Consider the following 25,724-nt stretch of genomic DNA (forward strand, 5'->3'; position numbering starts at 1 on the left):
AAGAGGAAGGTTTTCGCAAAAGCAAAAGGAAGTAGTAACGAATCTTTGTGAACGAGTAACGAAACAAAGCCAATCCAACGAAATCGGGATGATAACACCAGGTCACAAGACACAAAACAAGATCCGCCCATAAGACTTCGCAAGCAAGTGCTTCAATGTTCAGACAATAGAAATCAAGTCATAAACCAGGTGGAAAGAGCAGGGGATAGTCAAACCAACAGGCTCAGAAGGAAAAATTGAAAAAAATTCAATTCTACAGGATCAGCGCGGGTGATACACAACAAAAAAGCGCTGACCAGAAACCACGCGTAGCAACAAAGCGCTGTCAGCACAGAAGTACACAGCTTAAGCACGCTGGTTCGATTTCAGAACCGTCGCGACTGTTAAACGTACAAGCGCGATGACCACAGAGTCAAAGAAACAGCTATGCGATGTCAGCATGACTATTTTGTTATAAACCACGCTGAGGCTAAAAAACAGGCAGAATCAAGCCAAAAGCTCCCAAACCAAGGCAATAACCCTTTAAACAATTAAGGCACCTCCCAGACTGAACCAAGAAATCTAAAAGCAGATAACTAATCCCCAATATTTGAAAAGGGAGTAACAATCAAACTCAAAGCAAGAATGAACAAAAAGGATAAAGGCCAGCTCCCCAGCAGCGTCGCCAAATTGTTGGAGAGGTAAATCCCCTCTACGAATAGAGGCAATCCCTACTAGCCCAGAATGGGTCGAGCAACAATCAGTCAATGCTACTATGCAAGTTCCTAATTGCAAATAAAAGGTAGGCAATGAACACCTACTTCGATTCCAACGCTATTGTTTGATGAAGAGCCGTCGCTCTCGCTCCTTCGCTTTGGCCGGTCATGATCCTACACAATCCTCGTTGATAGACACCTGCACACACAAAGAGAAACACAAACACAAGCGTGAAATCTAATAAATGCAATTATACATCAGTGAGAAAGGACATAACTCACATTAACCATTATAAAGACAAATGAGAGTGGAACCATAATAGTAGTCATCTATTACTAATCAATAACAGAGAAGAGTACAACCAAAGTTCTCAACAGAGGATGCGCTGGTTCATGAAATTCGACCAACGCGGAAAACAAGTGTGCTTCTGCACTGGAAGCGCATTTGTTGTATTATGAGGCGCCAATCAGTGCGGTTATTTTAATAACAGTAGCGATGAAGGGAAAAACTTTGGCAAAGTGGGTCATTTGGCAACATTAGAGAGCATGAGCATGATTAATTTGAACTCATGACACAGTAGGGAGACTGAAAGGGAGACAGTGACAAATTACTGTGTAACACCCCTAGTGCAATACATGATGCGTCCACGTGCACATGAAATTCCTTCTTCTAGTCTGGGAAGACTAGGATCGACGCGGTGACCATTTTATCTTTTAGCACGTCCAAGCTCTTCTGGTGTTCATCATTCCAATAGAACGTAGCATCTTTTTTCGACAATTTCTCCATAGGGGCGATGATCTGAGCATAGCTCTTGATGAACTTCCTATAGTATTGGATATGCCCTAGAGTTGCACACAACTATTTCACATTCCTCGACGCCTCCAAGTTGATTATTACTGCGATCTTTGCAGGGTCTACCATCAATCCTTGTCTACATACCACATGGCCCAGCAGGATCCCAAAAGGGACACAAAACAACCACTTCTTTAGATTGAGCACGATCTGGTATCTCCAATAGGTATCTAGCATCAAGCACAGACTCGCCACATGGCGCTTGAACAATCCAAACACTATCCAATTGTCAAAGTAGACCTCCAGAAATTTATGAATGATGTCTTTGAATGCGACAATGACTATGCGCAAAACGATTGCTGGCGCATTCTTCAGCACAAAAGGCATTACGGCGTATTGAAAACATCTTGATTCAATCAAAAAGGCTATCTTGCTTCTATCCTTATGCATGATTTTGATCTGATGGTACCCAAAGAACCCATCAGTGAAAGAGTATGCTTCTTGGCCACCTACATTATCCAGGATCTCGTCAGTGAACAGGGTCGGGAAATGATCATGCACACAAGCGTCATTCAATTTCTAGAGATCCATGCATATCCTTATTTCTTCTTTTTGTTTCTTTTCCTAAACTACTATCGGGCTTACCCAATCAGATTCTTCCACTGGTTTAATAATTCCTACCATGAGCATCTTATCTAACTTAGCATAGACCCTTTCCTTATACTTCGGATTAAGGTGGTAAGGTCTTTGTTTTATAGGTTTTGCTTCTAGTTTCAGGGTGATCTTCATGATACCCAGGTCTCCTATTATTCCCTTCAAATCAGAAAACTTCATGGGGAACAAATCCTGATATTCACAGAGGATCTCAACGACCATGTCTATTGTCGTATCATCCCAATAGTACCCAATCTTTGCAAATTTTGGCTCTGCATTTGTGCCAATGTTCACCTGCCTATTTTTCAATGGTGCGGTTATGTCAGGCTCCTCTATCTATAGACCTTCAACCTCAAGGTGACCCTCCTTTTCCAGAATATAAATCATTCTAGGATCCTCATCTTCTTCTTCAACAATCACATTATAGCATTCCAACAGGTGGTTGAGCTGGGTAGTCCATTCAGGTTGAATTAGGTCCATAGGAACCCACTGTATCCTAACGACCACTACTTTAACCTCTTGTAGTGTTGTGTCAATACATTCAAACCCATCCTCAAAGATGAACGTCATTATAAACCCCTGGTGCAAGATGTCCCATTCTTCAGTGCCATGAAAAAGCTCTGTTTCCAAGTACCAATTGATTGGTATGACATCCAAGGTATGACAAAACAGATGCACCCATTCAGGCTAGGGCTCCACTCCATAAGCCATAGTCCATTTGGTGAGGTGATCACACGGATCATCCCTTCCATCATACTTGTATGTCATCCGCACTTTCTGCTATCCAAAGTGTATTCTCATCATCCTCCTATAGTCACGCCAACCACCGATTATCCTTATGCATACCTGTGGTGAAGTAAAATTATAAGTGTGGACATGAACGGATTCCTCTAACCTGATAATGGGTTTAGCCACAACAGATACATTTTATGGAATATTTACTTAGGTTAGAATCAATCAAGAGGGCCTACCTCTTGTTTTATTATCCTGGTTAATGATGTCCTCGCTTGCTCGCTCTAGCAATCTCTTGCTTCCTTCTTCAAACTCTTGAAACAAGTAAACAACAACAACATACAAACATAATAATAGAAAAATTGCAATTAAACCTACTTAACAATTCAAGAAACATTAAGACATGGATATTTAATATTACAAAACATGTATGAAATCAATCGATAGTTGCATATATTAATATCAAAGAGAGATTACAACCATTCGTCTTGACGTTGCAATCTTCCTTTGACAAGACCAAGTTCCAACACAGTCTCGCTAGCATTCCACGATGACTTCAAACAACATTAGTTTAAAAGCTCTTCCCTTTAGGCTTCACTCCAAATCAAAACACACTTCTCCCTCACACAACTAGGTAGCTATAACTAGTAATAGCTTGCTTTGTCTACTCTAAAATAGCATCAACACTTTGCAACTATAACACTCACACTCAGCCAAAAACTATCAACTCTGACTAGTTTGTGCTTGGGAAGAAGGGAGGTTTATATAGGAAATATGGATGGGAGATAGATCCTATTCTCATGGGATAAGGACTTATCCCTTGAGGTAATTCCATCATTATAGGGGAAAGGAGCCCAAACTGTCATCCTCGACCCCATCTAGCCAAACCATTTACCAGACTTTCGTTACGGAGCTTCTAGAGTTCGAAGCTTCGGCTCTAATTTAAAAAAAATTCCATAACAAGACCAGTGCGACTTAGACATAGCCCAGTCACTCTGGTCGGTGTCAGGAGAAGTGCTAATCTCTACACATCACTGCGGGGGAGACAAAGAACATTAGCGTGAGGCTTGTAAACTGGGCAAAACAGAAGTTTCAGGGGAAATGGTGCAAAAGGGAAATGATCTTCTCATGAAGAAAAAGCATGTGGGGTTCACTATAGAGGTCCTCTAGGATCAAGGAACAGAGAGTACAGGGACAATGACAAAATTTTGTGTAACAGATGCCCCCTAAAGCGTGAAGGCCGAGTTGGAGTGAGGGATGAAATGCTTTATAAATCAGGTCGTGGAACCGGTCTGCCATGGGAAAACCTACAAGAAAGTACATATACATATACATAAAATGATATCTCTGTCAAATGATACATGAATTTTGGCATGGATGCAACCATTAGAGAATGATCATGTAAATGGATCTAGGTATGGGTGCAACCATCCGTCAAAGAGGATCATAATGAAACTGAGGTATGGTCATAGCCATCCAATAATGAGAAGGATCACATATGATAACTCTTGGTCTGGTCACATCCAACCATCTGAAAGAGACACGCATATCATCATAACCATGTCACACCACTTCTCAACCTGGAATTTTGTGATCTGAGTCCAGGGTCTTGTGCTCCGACACGACCCGATCAAAGTATAGATCCTAGCATGCGAATGGATGTGTTGATGTTGAACATGCTAGAAAGTCACTTGATTACTAGTCAATGATGTAAATTGTTAACAAGCGTGAGAGAAACCACCAATAATGAAAATGGTCCTCAGGGTACTATCAACATAATTCACACAATGTGAATACAGGAACTGAAGGCCGAACACCCATGAAGTCACTCGATCGAAAGCTAATGATGTGAACTTGTCGTCGAGTGCAAAGAACTTGCCATTAGGGAATGCAATCTCTAAGGTACTGGAAGGGAGTCTCTCGGTCAACATCTCAGATAATGAGTTGAAGTCGACAGAAAGTGACCATGTCAAAGGACCACTGTAATGAATCCGACATCATCAACACAAGACGAGAGGATGAAAAATGATTTTGGATGATATAGAGAATCAAAGGTAAGTGTAACCATAGAAGGACAACTCTTGAACATATTGGTGACACAACTGGAAGTTTTGCAGATTTTGGATCCATGGGATTGATGGCCATGATGACGTGGAAAAGTTCAAATGGAGGACAAAAATGAATTACCCAAACCCAGGAAGGTCAATGATACAGAGGAGGATTTTCCAACCTGACACAAAGCAAAGAGTGTCATGTTCAAGAGTGAGTTTTTGACACGACTGATAGATTTCCAAATTCCCCCCCCACCATTTCTGGTGAGTACCCCAATTATTGCTTAATTTCAAGCTTGAAGGGGATAACATATGCTTGCACTGTAATTTCATCCTTAGGAGGAATCCGACTGAGTAAGTTTAACGAGCCTTAAGAAGGAGAAGCTCATGTTCGTCATGGTGACGATTCCGATGTCGTTTAATAGTTTAACAAGTCTGACAAAGGTGTCACTCAGTATCTTTTTCATTTTTAGAGAGTTTGAAAAAGACACGTAAAATAAAACTCCACATGGTCCCTTTTCCTACATTTGTGTCTCTCAAACCCGAAAAGTAGAAAACAATACTTGAGAGAACCACTTGACCATTTCAATCAAGGAGTACCTTTTTCATAAATAGTGTCTCCCAGCCCGAAAAAGGGGTAAACTTATACTGGGCGTAGGATGTTTCAAATCCGTTAAGGAGTTTTAAATGACAAGGGCTTGGCCATCTTTTCAATTTTAAAGGGTCAGAAAAAGAGATAAAAGTAGAGCCCCCATTTTTGTTCTCTTTAATGACTCAAAAAGGGAAAAGATACTTGACAATCTTTTCATATGAGTTTAACGATTCGAGAAAAGAACTGAAATGTGACTCATCATCATCATCAAACATACATCACCTATCACTGCACAAGTAAGGTAAAGTGTATTATCGAGTCCTTGAGGCAAAACAGGTCAAACATATTTACAAAACCTGATATTTTCATGAAAATATGAATAAAAAGGGGAAAATTAAATATATTTTTACCATTTACCATTTTACCATTGTTGTGAAGACTTTTTACCCACTTTTGCCCTAATTGTTCTGGAGCAAATTGCGGAAGATCCGGGAGGTCAAATGACGAGCCGTTAGTTTCAGGTAACAGCCGAAGCCCTGAGCTCCATTTTCATGCTATTTGTTTCTGGTTTTAGCCATTTTTATTTTTATTTTTAGGGAAGTTCTTGAAAATCATTTTCACCCTCGATTGACGCGATTGCCAGGCATAGAATCACACCATCCGAGGATGATTTGCAAAGCCATCCATGTCGATTGGCGCAACTGTTTTTAAAATAGACGTGCCAGCGTCGTGGATAGGATAAAACCCTATGTTCTCAAAAATTGACAATTTAATCTTGAATTTTATGTGCCAAGGATGATTATTGACTCAAATTAATGGCTTTTGCATGAGAAAATCACCGAAAATGGTGGATTGGAAGGAAAGGGAACATGAAGATGTTGACACCTAGGAAATGAATGATCCAAATTGCTTGGAGGCTTTGAGGGCTTGCGAGCTCCTCAAATTCTTCTTTCCACCAGGGTTACGAGCCCAGCCCGAGTTGCTTCAATACTTGATAAGCCTTTGGGACAATAATTGGGAGATTTTTGTCATTGGGGACCAGGAGTTGGAGTTGACAACTTTAGACATCTACTTCATCACTAGACTGTATTGCAGAAGCGAGCTAGTGAGCTTGAATGGATCACGTATGATTGGGCAAGCATATCTTCCTTGCTTGTCGAACACTGCCCTAAGGCCCTGAAATCCAAGAGTGGGAAGATAGAGATTTATAGTGTGTGGGATTTGACACTGAGGGTGCTTTTGTTGACTATCAACAGAGAGGTGGGGTCAAAGGTTTAACATGAGACTAACAAGTCGAAGTTCCTTTATGCTATTGATTGTATAGCTCCTACAATCTTTAACTGGGCAAGGCAATGGAGATGAACATCAAGCACCATTTGTCCAAGGCCAAGGCAACGAATCTGAAGTAATTTGGCTTCAGATCTATACGTGTGACCTTCTTCCTAGAACAAGTGCCACTGTTCCAGTATTAGTTGACTAAGGTAGATCCTCCTGCGCCACGCAATTTGTGGGTGGCCCACTGGAGTCGTTTGATGCCCAGGATCACTAGGGGTCAGCACATGTCATACCGACTCGCATTCTTCTCATGGCTACGATGATAGAATATTGTCGTGGAGGATTGGCCATATAGTGGCACTGATTTCCGTGGAGATCCAGATATTCCCTTACCAGATGGGGAGGACTTTGATGACAAAGGTAAAAAATCAAATTTTTAATTTTGATATTTTCTAATTGTTTTTAGTATATGTGTGCTTATAACATTTCTCTTGTTTATGTAGATGTTGGACTAGAGTGGCTAGCCGAGATGTCCTTGATAGCCAGGCGCATCCCCCACCCTATTGATGTTGTCACCCCTTGTCAGGAAGGGAGTGACAACGAGGAGGAGATCGTGAGGAACCTTGAGGGGTTAACTCATGGTATCCCAGAGTATGCTTAGATAGGAGACATGCCCTGTCGGTACCAGAGGCACACGGTGGGAGTCTCAAATTAGATCTGCCAACTGATAAGTCACGTTACACGCGCTGTCTCATGCTACCATGACCACCATGCTGATTAGTTCCTAGGTCCAGCACTTACATATTTTTTGAGGCCTATGTGCCACAGATGTATGAGGCCTATGAGCCACTAATGTTATTTTAGACACACATATTATTTTTTGGGGTACTGATGTATCAAACATTCTCACCATATATATGTGTTGTATTTTCCTGTCTATTATGGTACAAATGGATTGTCTTATCTTTTACATGTTTCGTAAATGTCTATCCAATAGGTAATTGGCTAATTCATCTCTTAATGTATTCATGTGTCTAGAAATATGATGATATGCAATATAATCAAAATTTCTTTCCATTAGACGGGTATGAAAATACATTCGTAATATTTGAGGGTTCCTAATGGAATATTTCCCATTGAGTTGAAGGATGACAAGCTGTGAATCCAAGTTGACAACCAATTCTCTTATGCCTAGAGCGATGGCTTCTGACAACAGTTTGATGACCGCATTGTATTCAATAATGTTGTTGGTTGTAGGACCTAGGAAGATACATTGAAGGTCAATCAACTCATCGTTAGGGCTATAGGATAATAGGTTCTGGGTACTATGACAAGCACCATCGACGAAAACAACGTGAGGAGTCGCAGACATCTGCAAAGCAAGAAAATCATAGTAAACAGGAAAGTTGTTTGAAAACTATCACACAAAACCACGATGTACAAAAATGAATGACACACTAATGTACATAAGTAACCATGCAATATGACCTAAGTATAATAATTTTTTAGGGAGTCCATGTTGGGACTCAGGTAATTAGTCAACACAGATGAACACTGGAGCTTTACCATTGCCATGACGAGTAAGCATCGACTCGGCCAAATAATGGAGTAGGACTAATATAAGGGTGAGGGAGGGTTACGAGTCAGAGGACAATCGGGGAAAACTCAGGGAGGGTAATAAATCCTGAATCCATGAAGGGATAAAGGTGCCCTCAGTTGAAAGATATTGACCATGTTAGGATAACTGACACATCAATAAGCAGTGAAGAAGAGGACTCTTCAAAAACAGTAGACATGATTGCTGGGCGAGGTAGGAATGAAGAGCGATGATGAGTATTGATCCATGGTGGTTGCTTGAGAGACATGATTTCCATGATACCTTTATCAGTGAGGAAGGTCTCGACTAACGGATCAGAAGATTCGAAAGTGCAAAGCCAAGGGGATTGAGAGTACATATCTGTTATAGACATTTTTGTGCCTAACAGCATGGAGCATGAAATGTCAATAATCTGAGGGATCCAAAGTCCCTAAACATGTTGTTATTACCCTTAGAGGAACAAGGTCTGCAAACCACAGCACTAAAAATCAGTTCTCCACTCAAAAACACTCAAAACAGGCTATTTTTGGATCATGTCAGCTGCTCCACTGAGAATTTGCGCTGAATGTCAACTGCTCCTCCTTGTACCTGCGCTGAAGGTCAAAATCAATGAAGGCTACCTGCGCTGGGTGAGATTGGCCAAGTGGCACAGTCATTCTGCAAGGTGTCAACTGCCCAGGAAGCTTCCAAACTGACACTTGGTTCAAGGAATTCGCCCTATGATGAGTAAGAGGGTCTTGATCTCCAAGTGGAAGCAAGATTCTCCAAGTGGACTCAAGAACTGAAGATTAACTAAAGTGGGAGAGGAAACAAGTCAGCTTCAGGCCAGTCTCAAGATGACTCATCCTTTCTCCAAAACCCTATATATAGAGCTCTCTCATGAGGTCTAGGGAGGCTGGAATTTTGTGCAAGTAAGGAAGTGTTGTTGGTTTGTGATTAGAGCTATTGGGTGTTTGCTTGAAGGAGGTGAAGAGGAGATTTCATTCAGCTGGGAGGTGTTGCTGGATTGGGCCCATTGTGGTTGTAACTCTCTCAGAACTTTACTTCTATTATCAATAAAGTATTCAAGATTCTTCTATGTGCATGTATCTTTGTGATGAATAGATGTTTGTACATTTGATTTATGCTAATCCTACAATCGATTATGGATGTATGCTTCTTGTAGTTTCCTTTTCTTGTGCTTTTACAGGATCTGTGTGTAGCTGGACCGGTGAAAGGGCAAGGAGCTAGGAGCAAGCAAGAAGGAGTGAAGACTGGATCGACTATAAGCGCAAGATAACGGTTAGTAGATCATCCTTTTCTTCCCTCTCTCATCTCATAAAGAAGAAACTTTGAATAACTTTGCATTCAGTTGTTGCTGGAGTACTATCACCTTCAGAGTAGGGATAGAGGCATTCTGCATTAGATACTTTTCCCCCCAACAAAATGGTGACTCCGCTGGGGATAGGATCTTGGTAGTTTGTTGTGTTTCTTGCTATTCATTTCATAAACAAGGAGAGTACCAAATCGAACTGTGTTTGAATCTATCAAACACAAAGTAGAGGGCAGTTACTCTGGCTCAGTTTCTGAGCAAGTTTATGAGTTGAAGAGCTGATCCACAAGGACTCTAATAAGCTCTTAGTGATAGCTTTTCATCCTCCTTTACATCCCTTAGTGTGTCCTTGACTGATAGCTTCTGATTTGAGAAAAAACTGTGAATTTTTGAGCAATCTGTGACCTGGAAACCAAGACGGACGAAAGTCTCGTTCTTCATTGCAGGGTGTACACTAGCAGTCTGCATTTCAGTGCAGTTCCCGAAGGGGCTACCTGCGCTGAAGGTCAAACAGGCAGTGTTACACCTGCGCTGGACCAGTCTTGGCTTGAGTTCCTGTGGTTTCTTGCTGTGTCTTGATTTGTTTTCACTGTTGTTTTTGCTGTTTGCTGCCAGTCGGTAGGCCTATCTGAAACCATCTTCCTTTGTCATTATTCCGCCTCAGTTGTATAAAGAAACTGTATTTTTTCTTTTGTATTTCTTATGTCATTTACAGTTTCCCATAACAAAAGTGAACCAGTCTTGCATTGACCTCTTAGATCTAGACCTATGTTTAAGTGTCGTTTCTGATTTTAGGAGCTAGCTTATTTGTTGTTCATAGCTGATTGAGTTTGTCGCTTTCGTTATATGGTTTGAATTTACATATTTCTAAGTGTCGAAACAAGTGAATCGTAAGGTGTCATTCGATTTTGGACAAACTTGTTTGTTTTCGCTTGAAATTGAATTCGAAATTATACAACAACTTTCTTTTTGTATTTCATCAAACATTAAGGAAGAGAAAAGAAATACTGGCATTGTGCATGTAAATTATGATAGTTTGCATGCTGATTTAGGAAAGTGCATTAGTGTGTTCTCTATGATCTGTGTGAAAAGGTGTTATCTTCCTTCTCCCTCAGTAGTTAAGGTTTTCAAAGTTGAAAGATTGAAAATCTTGCTTATCATCTTAGATTGCATTCAGGAGTGTTTATATACATCTCGTGGTGATCTATAAAGGCAAATTGCTAAACAAGATCAACCTTAAAATAAATTGAATTTACATAACAACGCATTGAAAAATAACGCAAACATCTAGAGGTCTAAGCTAGAGACGTGTTCCGGCGTCGTTAAACGCGATATCTTAGCATTGAGTGGTTGGGTGATTCCTCCACGGTGAAGTGATAAGTATCAATACGGACTTGTGCTCCCGCATACCGTCGCGTATATTGGGAGACCCCTATAGGATCTAAGCCTTTATCCATAGGAAACCGTGTCGGCTGCCCTACTGATCGTAATGCAGTGAACACAGCATTCATGAAGATCGACCACCCGTACCGTAAAACGTATTCTGTGGTTTTGCGAAAAGTTTGGCACACCCTCTGCCTAGAACTCCAGAGCAGTTTCTTTTGGCCTTTTTCAAACTCTATAACTGAAAAAGTCCATCTGAGCATTTGTCACTTCGGGCTCGTTAAAACATTGAAGGAGACTAGAGTCATCTTTAGCTTTTTCTCGACTCTTAAAAAGTGAAAAAGCAAGTTGTGTCTAAGCGTCGTTATAAAATTTATTTTAAACAGAACATAATCACCTCCTATTCCCGCGTTGATCTTAAAGTTGAGAACATGGAACGCCCCAACCAAGGAACTCCACATGATGGAAGTCCTAGTCCATTCTCCTCTTGGGGAGAAGTTGGTGCGCCCCACATGGCTACATTGTCGCTTCCAGGACTGACGATTGGCCTGCCGGTTTGGCTATTCTCAACTAGTGTAGTTCAGAACACCATGGTTCCTAAGCAATCGAGTCAACATTTAGATGAGTCTAGAGCATCCCACTAGCCTTCTACTTCCTCTAACCCTTCCTCCGATCCTTCATCTTCAAAAGGTAAAGCTAGCGAAAGCCAAGCTCCCACGGAGAAGAAGGAAAAGAAGAAGAAAGAGAAGAAGAAGAAGGAGCCTAAGGCGGCTGGGGGCAAGCAAAAGACATGTGACAAAAACCCACACACAGCACAGACCGGGCCTAAATCGCCATGTGTCATATGTAGAGGAGACCACTTCCATAGAGATTGTCCCTGTATTCCCCGGATACTAAGGGACTGGTCACCTCGTTTGCACAATTCGGGAGCATCAACCTCTGATAGCCATGTTGATTGCTTACCGTCAACCAGCGGAAGTGAAGGTTCAAGACAAAGAGGGGGAGCAAGATCCCCCTGCAGATTGTGTGAAGGCGGTCACGCCATCCACCGTTGTCCCTTCTTAGACGAAGCGAAGAGAGTTTTGGAAGATCGTCCGGTTTCACCGGTAATACTTCCTCCTGGATACAAAAAACTCGTGCCAAGTCCTTCATTGGTTGAAAATACAGCTGGCCCGCTCAAGTGGTCAGCTGAAGCGTCAGTCATTGAAAATGAACCTACTAAATCCAGACCAGACGAAAGTCTGAAGGTCGATACGGCAGTTGACCCAGTTCTTCCTTCAGAGGTTTCATCCTCAAATGACACCGTCATTGAAGATTCATCTTCAAATGACACCCTCACGGAAGAGAATAAGGATGACACCATCCAGATTCTTTTCGTCAACACGGATTCTGATGAGCATCGAGGCAATGTGCCCATTCCTTTATCGCAGGAAGGAACATCGTCAGTATCGTATCCGGCCGTGTATTCGGTCCCACCACCAAGCAACCTGGTTGTGTCCTTTGATTGGAACCAACTGGGCAGACCCCGGTTACCAGCCAGTATACCATTCAGAATCATAGTCCAAATTTATAGAATGGTGATGGCTGGAACTATCATTGATGAAGGGGCATCTGTGAGTATCCTTTCCTCTGTTGCTTGGAAAGCACTGGGTTCCCCGACGCTTTTGCCTGAGATGAGAAATCTCTCGGGCTTTGATAAAGGAACCTGTCGACCATTAGGAATCCTCCCCAATGTGCCTGTTACATTGAAAGGGAAGACCGTTAATTTGAACGTGATGGTCGTTCAAGGACCCTTGGATTATAACCTACTCCTTGGACGTGACTATATATATTGCATGGGAGCTATAGTCTCCTCACTCTTTAGAGTAATGTGTTTTCCACACGAAGGAAGGGTGGTCAAGCTTGTAGACCAACTTTCATTTCCGGGATCACGCATCGCAAATAGTCAAATACCAATCCTCAATGGTCTATTCACCCAAGAAATGTCTCCACCCCCAGTCCTCCTTCCCGATGAATGCGAGTGATTCGGAAAGATAGAACTGGAACCCAGGGGGCATGTATCCTGGTCTGCTTCGGGCAGAAGAAACCTTGGGTATAAAGTAGAATTTCCGCGAAAGAATATGACTAGTCCGTACCCTGTCCGTGGATGGAAGAGGGGTTGTTCTAGAATAAGATTCTTTTGATAAGGTTACTTGTCTGGTAAAGTGTCATTCATCTTTGTCTAAAAAGGTAGGCTACCAAGGAAAGAGATTCTATTGCGGCAGCAAATGGTAACCGTCTTTGGGTAAAAGGCAAGCCTCACCCATTAAAACAATGTTTTAGAGGATAAGTAGGGGCAGCCCCCAAAGAAGGGGACCCTTTGCTGCAACAAGTAGTAACCATCTTTGAGTAACCTAATGATAGACATCACCGAAGAAAGAGTTTCGTTTGCGGCAGCAAACGAAACCATTCTTTGGGTAACCAGAAAGAGGCAAGCCTCACCCTTTAAAACAAATGTTTTATCGGATAAGTAGGGGCAACCTTGAAATTTTACTTTATACCTGAGGGCATGCAAACCTTTTGGAGTGCAAGCAAGGGACGACTATTGATTTTTTTAAATTTTTAGGTCCTCCCTTTAAACCTGTAGGTCTAACCCTTTAAACTCGTAGGATTAGCCATTTCCGAACTTGCATAAAGAAAGGATGAGGGGCAAAGGTCAAAATTTTCCAAAGGGCATAGCTTTGGTAAGGCGCAAGCTCTATAAAAAATGGGATCTTTCAGGAGACATTCTTATCTTATGACTGGTATATCGAGCAGTTTTAGCATAAAGTTCATGCTCGTTAAAAAATAAACGCAATATCCGAGCAGTTTTATCGCGGTCTTCATGCTCGTTAAAAAATAAATATAAGCAGTGAGCAATGTTTCCCCCAGAGTTTAAGCTCATTTTTAAATAAAAAATGAACCTATTCCGGTAAATAACCATTGTGATCATAAATTTATTAGCCATAAAAGCCTTGGTCGTGTTTGCACCCGCCACCTCCATTTCATTTGGCCTATCGTTCACCTCCATATGATTGTTTACCCATTTTGAGGAACAGTTGCGAAGAGTGATTTCACTTAGCCATCCTTGTGACACTGCCGTGATTGGAAAATTCCAACTTGTACCTGGAATCTGCAGCTATCCCTGTTTATCACTCGTTCCTCAAAAGACGAGTCTTCTTTGAGCTCTTTTCATCTGACTCGTAAAATATGAAAAGTTTGTCGAGTTTTGGCCTTCCAGCTCGTTAAAAGGACCGGAAGAGCTATCCCTCCTCTAGATTTTAATCTTTTTGGACCTGAGGGATTATTGCACAAAAAGGTCGAGCGCTTGTTTTATTTGGCTCGTTAAAGTTATCGAAAATTCATCCCTTTTGTATTGTTTTATACTTTTTCGGACTTAAGGGATTAGATGACGAAAAAGGAATTTTGGAGTTAACTTTTTGTACCTTTTCAGACTCTCTAAAAATGAAAAGGACCGAGTTGTCTTTGTCGCTAGACTCGTTAAAATGATTAAATAGCGACAAACTTGTCTTTAGACGAGAACGAGTTTCCCTATCGCTAGGCTCGTTAAAACATAGCGATGGGCTTGCCCGAAGGGCAGGTTATAGAACAAGCATATGTTATCCTCCTCAAGCTTGACAAAAATAAAGAGGTACTGGTCAGAAATGACTGGGGAAAAATTGGAAGAATCTCGAAAAGCTTTGATGGTAGCAAGCCGCTCTTGAACATGACACTTTGTCCTCCGTACCACATCGGGTTGGGTTGTTTCATTCACCGGTCTCATCACCATGGTCCTCGCCAAACCATCCGTATTTGGGGTAATGCTACCGATCCATCACATTAGTGTCGTTATATGTTCAAGAGATGTGTTCAGAAAGAGTCAACTGTGTCCCATCCACTGCCATACATTATCCTTCATCCACCATTGATCGCCACCCTGAATCATATCTCACAGTTTGTTTTCACCTCCACTAAAGTCGTTAGCTCCGTTCCGTGTCACTAATGTGGGATTCATTAAGGCCCTCCTTTGACAGATAACTTCTTGTCGACTTCAACTCATTATCCAAGAAGTTGATCTAGGAACACCCCCCCCAGTGCTTTGAAGCTTGCATGCCTCAATGGCAAGTTTCTCACTTCCGGCGACAGGTATACATCAATGACCTTCGACCAGAAGATTTTGCGTGGTGTTCGATGCCAAGTCCTTTATTCACACCACGTGAATTGTACTGTAGTACCTTGAGGGTCATTGTCATTATTGGTGATTCCTCTCGCGCTTGTTAACGGTTTACATTATTGACCGGTAATCAAGCGATGTCTTTCCATGTTCGACTTCAGCGTAATTCTCACATGGATCGACTTGTACTTAGAGTGAAGATCGAACAAGATTGAAGACCCCGGATCTAGTTTCATCCATCTGGGCTGCGATATATATTCAGGATATAAAGACATTTGATATGTACATTGTTACAACAGATGATCATCCTACTCAAAGGATGATAATTTCAGCAGAGAATTATCAGTCTATCATCAGACGGTCGTCTGTTATATGTACCAAAATGAACTTATAAAGCTGAGCATGGGAATTCCCGCCTCAGCTAGATCATGAAAGCAGAATGAAAAATAATGTATTGTATTGTATTTTATTGCAGGGCACCTCTCAGCCGATTGAATGAACTTCGGATCCTCCTAATAAAGCATTTCACCTGATAAACGACCTCATACTTTAGGGGGCAACTGTTATAGACATTTTTGTGCCTAACAGCATGGAGCATGAAATGTCAATAATCTGAGGGATCCAAAGTCCCTAAACATGTTGTTCTTACCCTTAGAGGAACAAGGTCTGCAAATCACAGCACTGAAAATCAGTTCTCCACTCAAAAACACTCAAAAACAGGCTATTTTTGGATCACGTCAGCTGCTCCACTGAGCATTTGTGCTGAATGTCAACTGCTCCTCCTTGTACCTGCGCTGAAGGTCAAAATCAGTGAAGGCTACCTGCGCTGGGTGAGATTGGCCAAGTGGCACAGTCATTCTACAAGGTGTCAACTGCCCAGGAAGCTTCCAAACTGACACTTGGTTCAAGGAATTCACCCTATGATGAGTAAGAGGGTCTTGATCTCCAAGTGGACTCAAGAAATGAATATTAACTAAAGTGGGAGAGGACACAAGTCAGCTTAAGGCCAGTCTCAAGATGACTCATCCTTTCTCCAAAACCATATATATAGAGCTCTCTCATGAGGTCTAGGGAGGCTGGAATTTTGTGCAAGGAGGTGTTGTTGGTTTGTGATTAGAGCTATTGGGTGTTTGCTTGAAGGAGGTGAAGAGGAGATTTCATTCAGCTGGGAGGTGTTGCTGGATTGGGCCCATTGTGGTTGTAACTCTCTCAGAACTTTACTTCTATTATCAATAAAGTATTCAAGATTCTTCTATGTGCATGTATCTTTGTGATGAATAGATGTTTGTACATTTGATTTATGCTAATCCTATAATCGATTATGGATGTATGCTTCTTGTAGTTTCCTTTTCTTATGCTTTTACAGGATCTGTGTGTAGCTGGACCGGTGAAAGGGCAAGGAGCTAGGAGCAAGCAAGAAGGAGTGAAGACTGGATCGACTATAAGCGTAAGATAACGGTTAGTAGATCATCCTTTTCTTCCCTCTCTCATCTCATAAAGAAGAAACTTTGAATAAATTTGCATTCAGTTGTTGCTGGAGTACTATCACCTTCAGAGTAGGGATAGAGGCATTCTGCATTAGATACTTTCCCCCCCAACAATATCAAGAGAGGTCTTTGACATATGAGAATCAGAGGATGTAGAGTTCGAAGCCGAAATAATTTCCATGTAATTGACTTCGGCGGGACTAAGAAGTATAACCTTGCCCAAAGTATCAACAAGATTTGGTGCAAGTATGACCTTGGGATAAGATTTGACTGAGATCATGTTGGCAGAGGCAACGTGAGGAGGTGGGAGTGGAAAAATTCCCATTAAAGTAGAATCTTTGAAGAGACTTGCCCCCACACTCTCATAGGGAGCACCAGAGTGCTTAACGTACAAAAAATTGCCATCCGAGGAGGAAGAGGCAAAGAAAGACATCTGATTGACAGTGAAAATATTCCCTTGATGGGGAAAATGAATCACACGGATCAAGGAGGAGGCCACGTCATGCATGGCATGAGTCAAACTTCAGCCGAGTAGAAGATTATAATTGAGATTGGAGTCAAGTTGTCACCAATTTCTACTTCGAACTACACTGTATTGCTTTCCAAGGTGATGGAGAGGTTATGTAAGACACCAGAGGGTTGTGAATCATGCCTATCGAAAGCTTCCAAAGTGTTGAGAGACTCGTTCAATGCAAGGGAACCAATAGCCTTCCAACATGCAGTTGACATGATGCAAGTGGAAGCACCTTCATTAATGATAGTGAGGTGGATGGTCTTCTCATTAATGACTACCTAAATAAGAAAGGAAATCTGATGAGGGAGTTGAGGAACATGGTTCTCTAGATCAAAACATATCAAATTAGAATAGTTGGGATCGATGCCCCCGATAACTGACAACAAAGATTTTCGTTGCGATGGGTAGCTTTGGAGTACCTCGAGAGCCGACATGGATGATGGCGCCTGATCCAAGTCCTCAACAATATTGTAGTGTTGATTGGCTCGGGTGTTGGGATTATATGAGGATTTCCATAGCACACCTCAAGAGGGTGGCCGTGTAGTGGAATCAGGATTAGGGTTCTCAATTTGCAGACGGCTAGAACTCGGGGTAGAAGAAGAAGGCGCAACTTATTTTTCTTTTGTAGCTACTGGAGATGGAGTTTGATAGTCTTTCGATCAGGTAGCCACATTAATAGGCATGCTCATCATGAAAACTTGAGATTTGGAGGAAGAAGATTAGGGTTGGTCTACCATTTGGGTCTGCTAAGATGGAAATGGCTCTTTAAGGACAGCAGGGGTCCCTTTGAGCAAGCGACTAACTTTGGATCGTCGTGGACAATCCTTAGTATACTGATAAGATATCCTGAATTTGATCAGGCGATGTCTACGTCTCCATTCATGGATGTGATCAGAGATGTGTGTCGTAGTATCTTGCTTAAGTGGTGTGAGCAAATAGGTGCCAGTTTCATAGCGAACCGACAATTGAAAATGCATGAGGAAAGCCATGGCTAACGAATTAAAGTCATAGTAAGTACTTTGAGGTAACTCGATGTACCATTTGGTTGCAGCACCCATGAGGGTTCATTGGAAAAGATGAAGACGAATGGAATCATCCACGTACGAGTTCGACAAGCACTAGAGGCGATATGTCATCACATGGGCCTGAGGATCTTCTTTAGGTTTTCCATCAAACTTTGGGCAATCGCTTGGTATCTTGGATGGCATCAGAGGCCAGTACAGTGAATGAAGAATCAGATCATTTGTAAGGCGCGATACATCTAGCTACTCGAGTGTAGCAAAGAAAGGTAATTAAGTGTTAAAAGGCATGGAAGGGCAATAAGTGGGCCCAAAGGGAGGAGCCCATCCCTGCTAGTAAGGATTTTGGTCCCATAGTGGGGGATTTTAGCCATATGGCATCTGAGGCTACCCCCATTATGGATTAACTTGACCATAGGGAGGATTTTGACCTGAATACCTTGAAATTTTCAAGGCATAGGTTGCTGATGGGCAACACATGGGTTAAAAGGCTATTGAGCCTGTTGGCATTGAACATATGGATATGGGACCTGTTGTCCTGGAACATAGGGTTGATGAACATGTTGTTCCTAAACAAGAGGATTCTGGACCTGTAGCCCTTGGGCATAAGGTTGATACACTTGTTGCCCTTGGACATAGGGGTTTTGTACTTGGTGCCCTTGGCTGACAAGATTATGAACTTGTTGACCTAGGACAAGAGGGTTTTAGGCCTGCCGCTGCAGGACTTAACCTTGAAACTGCCCCTACAAGGGTTGACCTTATTGGTATGTATACAAGGGTTTCTGATGTCGTGGTTGGTTTTGCTGTTGCAAGGGTTGACCTTGTGGTTGCAAAATTTGTCGATGGGTTGTAGAGGTTGGCCCCGTGAGGGTATGGGTTGAGAGGTGTGTGGAGCATATTACATCTACCGTTGTGCAACTTGTTGCAACTGTTGTAAGGATTGACCTTGCGGTTGTTGTAGGTGACCTTGCTGCGGGAGAATTTTACCTTATTGTTGCGCAGAGAGCCCTTGCTGCAACAAAGGTTTCCATTGTGGTAACAAAGGCTATCCTAGTTGTTGTAAAGGTTGTCCTTACTGTTGCAAGGGTACTTGAATAGTTCCCGAGAAATTGCCAAATTGCATGTGGTTGTATCCAAGCTCGATATACTGGCTAGATTTGAGGGTGTAAGGTTGATTAACCAATCCTTGAGAACCATATGGAACATAAGGATTTTGGTATTGGACCTGAGCCCCATAGGGCTAGTGATACTGAACATTTCTTGATCCAGATGGACTAATTAGATTTTGAACCTGTTGGTACTAGACATTTCCTAATCCAATGGGATAAACAGAATTATAAATAATACCAAAAGAGGGCTGGTTTATACCAAGCATGTGAGCTTGTGATCCGCTCAAATTAGTGGCACCTGACACCATAGAGACATTCATGTTCTGCCACCCAAGCAGTGGTACAATCTGGCCACTGACTAATGGGATAGAGGAACTGACAGAGACAATCTTTGAAACTATCATTTGTGACTGACGTGTAACTGGGATCGATGATACAAGAGTATTCAAAATGGTGGGTTGCACTGGGACTGAAGTAAAAACCTTTTGGGAAGTCGTGCTCATGACAGATGGACCTGACGTAGGCCTAATGCTTGATGTCCATACAGGATTATGGTAGAGTGATGAGGGACTAGGTGTGCCTGAAACTAAGTTCCCCAAAGACACATAGTTGGGTGGAAAACTGGCGGGAATACCTTCTGAAAAAGGGAAACCCCTGGGAGGGAACTACAATTACAATTATTCCCCCTCAACAATGTGTGGAGTAGAAACTTTAGACTCATCTGGAGATGTGTCTGGAGCATTGCCTTCGGGTTCCATGTTTGTAAACAAACAACGACGAATGACCAAACGTGTAGTGGGGGATAGTTCCAAAGGAATACCCAGCTGGTCGTACGGACTATAAGGACACTACGGTGATATCTCAACAACATCAAACAGAGGGTTTAGAGGATAGATAACCAATCCAATCTGACTGTCAGTGGTTGGCGAGTTGTCTAGATTTCAAACGGGATTTTCCGGAGATTCCGGGCTAAGATCAGGAGATGACCCTGTATCGAAAGTAGGTGTAGGACGAGATGAAAATGGTTGAACACTCGAAAAAATTGTGAGTTCAACATTTTGGTCCTCGAGTGAATCTGATAACTTAGGAAATTTCTCCTCAGACAATCTTTCAGATGGAAGAGAGGAAGAGGAATTGGGTGAACCAGATGGTTCATCCATGATGACCTTGTCTTAGTCGACAAAACAAATAACTTCAAGGCTTTAAAATGTCCTTTTAAGGGAACTCACGATTTGGTCAAAAAGTGATCCGGATTTAAACAGGAACGCAACAAATTACAGAGATAACTATATACACAAAGATGCAGCGGAAATAATACTTCATTTCATTAATGGAAAATACTGAAATATGCTTACAAATAGGAATGGCAATAAACTAGCTAGGGCAATGGTAGCTTATCTCTGAGAAGACATGTGATGGCTACATGCCTCTGAACTGTGTTACAATGAGGCTCGAAGGCCTATTTATTGTTGAGAAACAATGGAAAAACCATTAACATTCCAAAACCTAACCCTAGGAGATGAAATGCCAAACTGTGGGCCTCGTTTGGGGGTAAGTTGGTACATCAACTTCCCGAGGTCGTAACATTGGCATATGATCTCCGTTTGACACGTACAATAGCTCATTAGAAAGATCTATCCGAGCACTATCATTGTTGGAACGGGAAATTGCCCTCGGATTCCCCAAAAAACGTCGTTTAGGGCCTCAAAACGGCTCCGGAAGTTCAGGACCCGAAAAACTGCTAAAAATAGTAAGTTGTGCTACAATTAAGGAAACTGAAAATGCTGAGAAAGACAATGGTGGGGGTCCAGGTGGACTTGGCAGGTGGCCACCAATATCCACCTGGATCATTCCTCCCCCCTTAGGAAGCAATGGTCCCCATTGCGTTGAGCTCCTTCATGAGATGAGGAAACTTTTGCTGAACTTGTTCCCTGGTGAGCCACTTGCCCTGTTGAAGGAGTTGGCCCGCTTTGACAACTCGATACAGTTGGATATTCTGTTGGCGAGTGTTCTTGATCTGTGTGTCCATGATCTGATCAGTTGCAGCTTGTTCCATGCAATCTGGATTTAATTCTGTGGGTTTGAGCTGTTCTGCAATGTCGGATGTGTCTAGCAATGGTGGAAAGTATGGCCGAAGGCGGTCCACATTAAATACTGGGTGCAGGCCAAGGAATGGGGGAATGCTGAGCTCAAATGCATTGTCTCCCATAGCCTTAGTAATGGTGTAAGGACCATATCGGAGTGGTCTCAATTTCCGATAGGCTCCAGTAAGGCATTCCTTTTGCAAATGCAACCAGACTTTGTCGCCCACCTGAAACTTGTGTGGCACCCGATGTTGATCATGTCGCTGCTTGTACTTGGCATTTGATTTCTCAAGAATGTCATGGACTTGCTGGCGAATATGTTGGATGCGCTCAATGAAGCTGGTGGCCTTATCTGTTTCGGACTGGACATGAGCTGAATTCATGTGAGTAGCTGCAAGTGGCATGGCCACATCAATGGGGCATAGTGGCTGGAATCCCAAACCCACCTGAAAAGGGCTATGGCCAGTGGAGCTGTGAAGAGCTCGGTTGTACCTGTGCTGAACGTAGGGGAGGCTCTCGTCCCATGTGCGTGGATGCTTTGAGTTATACATGCGCAGAATGTGCACAATCATCCTATTGACAACCTCTGTCTGGCCATCAGTTTGAGGATGGAAGGCTGTGGACTTCGTGAGTTTGGTGTCCAGCATTGACCAGAGACTGGACCAAAAGGTGCTGAGAAACCGACTATCCCGATCTGAGATGATAGACTGTGGGATCCCAAAGTGCACCCACACTCGTTCAAAGAAGAGTTTAGCAGTGACTTCTGCTGTGATATTCTTCTTGCATGCCATCATAATGGCCATCTTTGAGAACCTGTCGACGACCACAAAAACACAGTCATTTCCATGCTTAGTGGAAGGAAGGCCTGACATGTAATCCATGGAGATGGATTCCCAAGGTAGACTAGGGGTAGGCAACGGGGTATAGAGGCCTTGCTTCTTAATGGTCGGTTTGGCAATGGCACAGGCAATACATGATCGGATGTACTTCCCAACATCCTGTTGAAGATTCGGCCAATAGAAATAGTTTTGCAGTACTGCCACTGTTTTCTCGACCCCGAAATGCCCAGCAGCTCGACTGTAGTGTGCTTCCCAAATCATCTTGACACGCTCGCTTGAAGGAACACAGAGGTGACCGAGGTGGCATAATAGGGCATCCTGGAGGTGAAAATCTGCAACCTGCCGACCCTCCAAGAGTGTCTGGTATGTGTGGCCGAATTCTGGGTCGCTTTTGTAGAGAAGTGGCCAATCAGAAGTCTCGTGCCCGCAAGAGTTGAGCACGGTGGTTAGCGCCATGATCGGTGGTCGACTGAGGCAATCTGCAACATTATTGGTGCTGCCATTTTTATACTTGATATTCAAGTGAAACTGTTGCAGGTATGTAGACCACTTCTGATGGCGATCATTCTGCAATTTCCCTTGGGTCTGTATGAACTGCAGAGGTCGGTGGTCTATGTGGATGACCGTTTCCTTCCCCAAAATGTAATGCTTCCATTATCGACAGGCCTGTACAATGGAATACATCTCTTTATCATAAGTGGGGTACTTCCGGACTGTGTCTGAAAGTGTTTCACTGTGATATGCCACTGGATGTCCATGTTGAGTAAGGACTGCCCCAATAGCATAGTCAGAGGCATCTGTCTCGACCTCAAATGGTTGTTGTAAATATGGTAACGCGAGCACTGGTGCCGTGCAAAGGTGATCCTTCAACTCCCTGAATGCCTTCTGTTGAGATTCAGACCAAAAGAATTTTGCTTTCGCCCCGCCCTTGGTGACTTGACTCAAGGGCCAAGAAATATGAGAAAATCCCAACACAAACCTGCGGTAGAAGTTGGCAAGACCTAGAAAGCTGCGGAGCTCTGTTAGAGTGGTTGGAGAGGGCCAATCCCGAATGACTTGGACCTTGGCTAGATCAACATGCACCCCCTGTTCATCAATGATGTATCCCAGATACTGAACCTCGGTCATGCCAAAAGTGCATTTCTCCAAATTGGCACATAGCTTGTGTTGCCGCAGTGTTTGGAGAACCTGTCGGATGTGGTGGAGGTGCTCTTCCCAACTCTGGCTAAAGATCAGAATGTCATCCAAGTATACTACTACAAAGGAGTTGGTGAATGGCCGCAAGATGTCATCCATTAGCCTCATAAAGGTTGCAGGAGCATTCGTCAATCTGAAAGGCATGACCAACCATTCGAAGAGGCCCTCCTTGGATTTGAAGGCAGTCTTCCACACATCTGAGGGTTCAATTGGTACCTGGTGATATCCTGACTTCAGATCGATCTTGCTGAAATATTTCGCCCCCTTTAGTTGGTCTAGGAGGTCATCAATCCACGGGATCGGGTACCTATTATGGACAGTGATCTTGTTCAGCGCCCGATAGTCAATACAGAGTCTCCACGTCCCATCCTTCTTCTGTACCAACACTATCGGGCTACCACAGGGTGAAGAACTCAGACGGATGTGACCTTTCTGCAGGAGCTCCTGAATCTGCCTCTTGATTTCATTGTTCTCCAGCACGGAGCGCTGATAAATTGGTCCATTGGGTAGCGGTGCACCTGGGGTCAGATCGATGGAGTGCTTGACTTGACAGTGCAGAGGAACCCCTACCGGGGAGGTGAAGATGTCTTCGTACTCCTCCACAATCTTGTCCATATGTAGCTTCCGTGTAGAGGGACCCCGTTTGGAGGCCGCGGCCACTGTCTTCTTCTTCCCTTGAGGGCGTATCATCAGGAAAACAAATTTCCTGGTTTTGGAAATGATCTTACTGCATTGTTTTGCAGTAATCAAAGAGATGGCAGCAGGTGGTGCTACCTCTGGTATCCTGAACAACTTATTTCCCAATGTAATAATCACAGCACGGGGCCTTGATTCATACACAGCATGTCGCTTCCACAAGTATGGTTGTCCTAGTAATACATCACAAACTTCAAGGGGAGCAATGTCACACAATACCTCATCTGTGAAGGGCTTGATGTTGTATGGAAGGCGACACTGCTGGCTCACGCGAAGATCTCGCCCTTGGTGAAGCCACCCAATGGTGTATGGTTGTGGATGTGCTGTGGTCGGTAAGCCCAACCGCTTCATGACCTCTGCCGAAATGAGGTTCTTTTGACTCCCGCTATCAACAATGAACTGTATCGGGGAGCCCTTTACCCACATCTGGGAGTGGAAGAGACGCTCCTCCTCCTCTGGATCTTCGGGTTCATTTTTCTGGATCTTTACGGTAGCAACATGTTGTGCCCTACAACAAACCCCCATTTCATAACATTTTTAATCACAAAAAATTAACATATGAAATGGGTCCCTTTTAAAATTTTAAATTGGCATTAATGAATTTGTTCGAAAAAGGTATGACAATCAAATGAATTTATGAATAAAAGCCTTTTTGAATAAATAACAAGCAATTTTTGGTTAAGTCCGAAAAAGCAATCGCAAGATCGCATGTTACCTTGGTCCTTTCCGATGCGATATCGCTATCGGCGATTGGCGGTATTCAATGCACACACAAAAAGAGCACATATCTTACACCCCGATGCGACGTAATATCGGCGATCGGCTATCGGCGCTGCCTCTTGTAAAAAACGCTTTAAGCCCCGACCCGATGCGATATCGCTATCGGTAGTCGGCGGAATCCCATACATTTTCATAAGACGCTCAGATCTTTTCCCCGATGCGATGTGAGATCGCGATCGGTAGTCGGCAAATCATTTGATATACATCTAGGAATGTTCTCGTGTGCTAATACGATGCGATGTCGCAATCGGCATTCGCCAAGATCTCTCCCAAACGATAATATCACTCACACCCCCGATGCGATGCGATGACGCTTAATGATGACCAGAATTCCTAAAAGGTGATTGTTTCAAAGCTTTAAAGTTATATTTGAATCCAATTGACAAAAGCACAGATTTCAAAATGCCGTTAAATGCAGGGATAAGGTAATGCATGCGTATTTAAAACTTTGCCCCTTCGATTTAACGAACACTTACGATTAGACCTTTGAAAAAATCTGTTGCACGCTTTAAGGGGTCATTCGGTTTAATAACGAAGTAATGGTCATTTATGGAGCTGCAGGCTGTAAAATCACCATCATTGCATCTGCGGTGCCTTCTCAAATCATTAGATCCGCAGCCACTTTTAGAATTAATATTGCCACGCTTCAAGTAATATATCTATCCCGTTATGGATTGTCGTTGTTATTTCCTTGTTACGATTTCTCTTGCATTTGTGTAGAAT

This window comes from Pinus tabuliformis, chromosome 4_2, assembly GCF_031772625.1.
Source record: "Pinus tabuliformis cultivar Carrire ecotype Pingquan chromosome 4_2, CPIR1, whole genome shotgun sequence".
NCBI classification, from domain to species: domain Eukaryota; kingdom Viridiplantae; phylum Streptophyta; class Pinopsida; order Pinales; family Pinaceae; genus Pinus; species Pinus tabuliformis.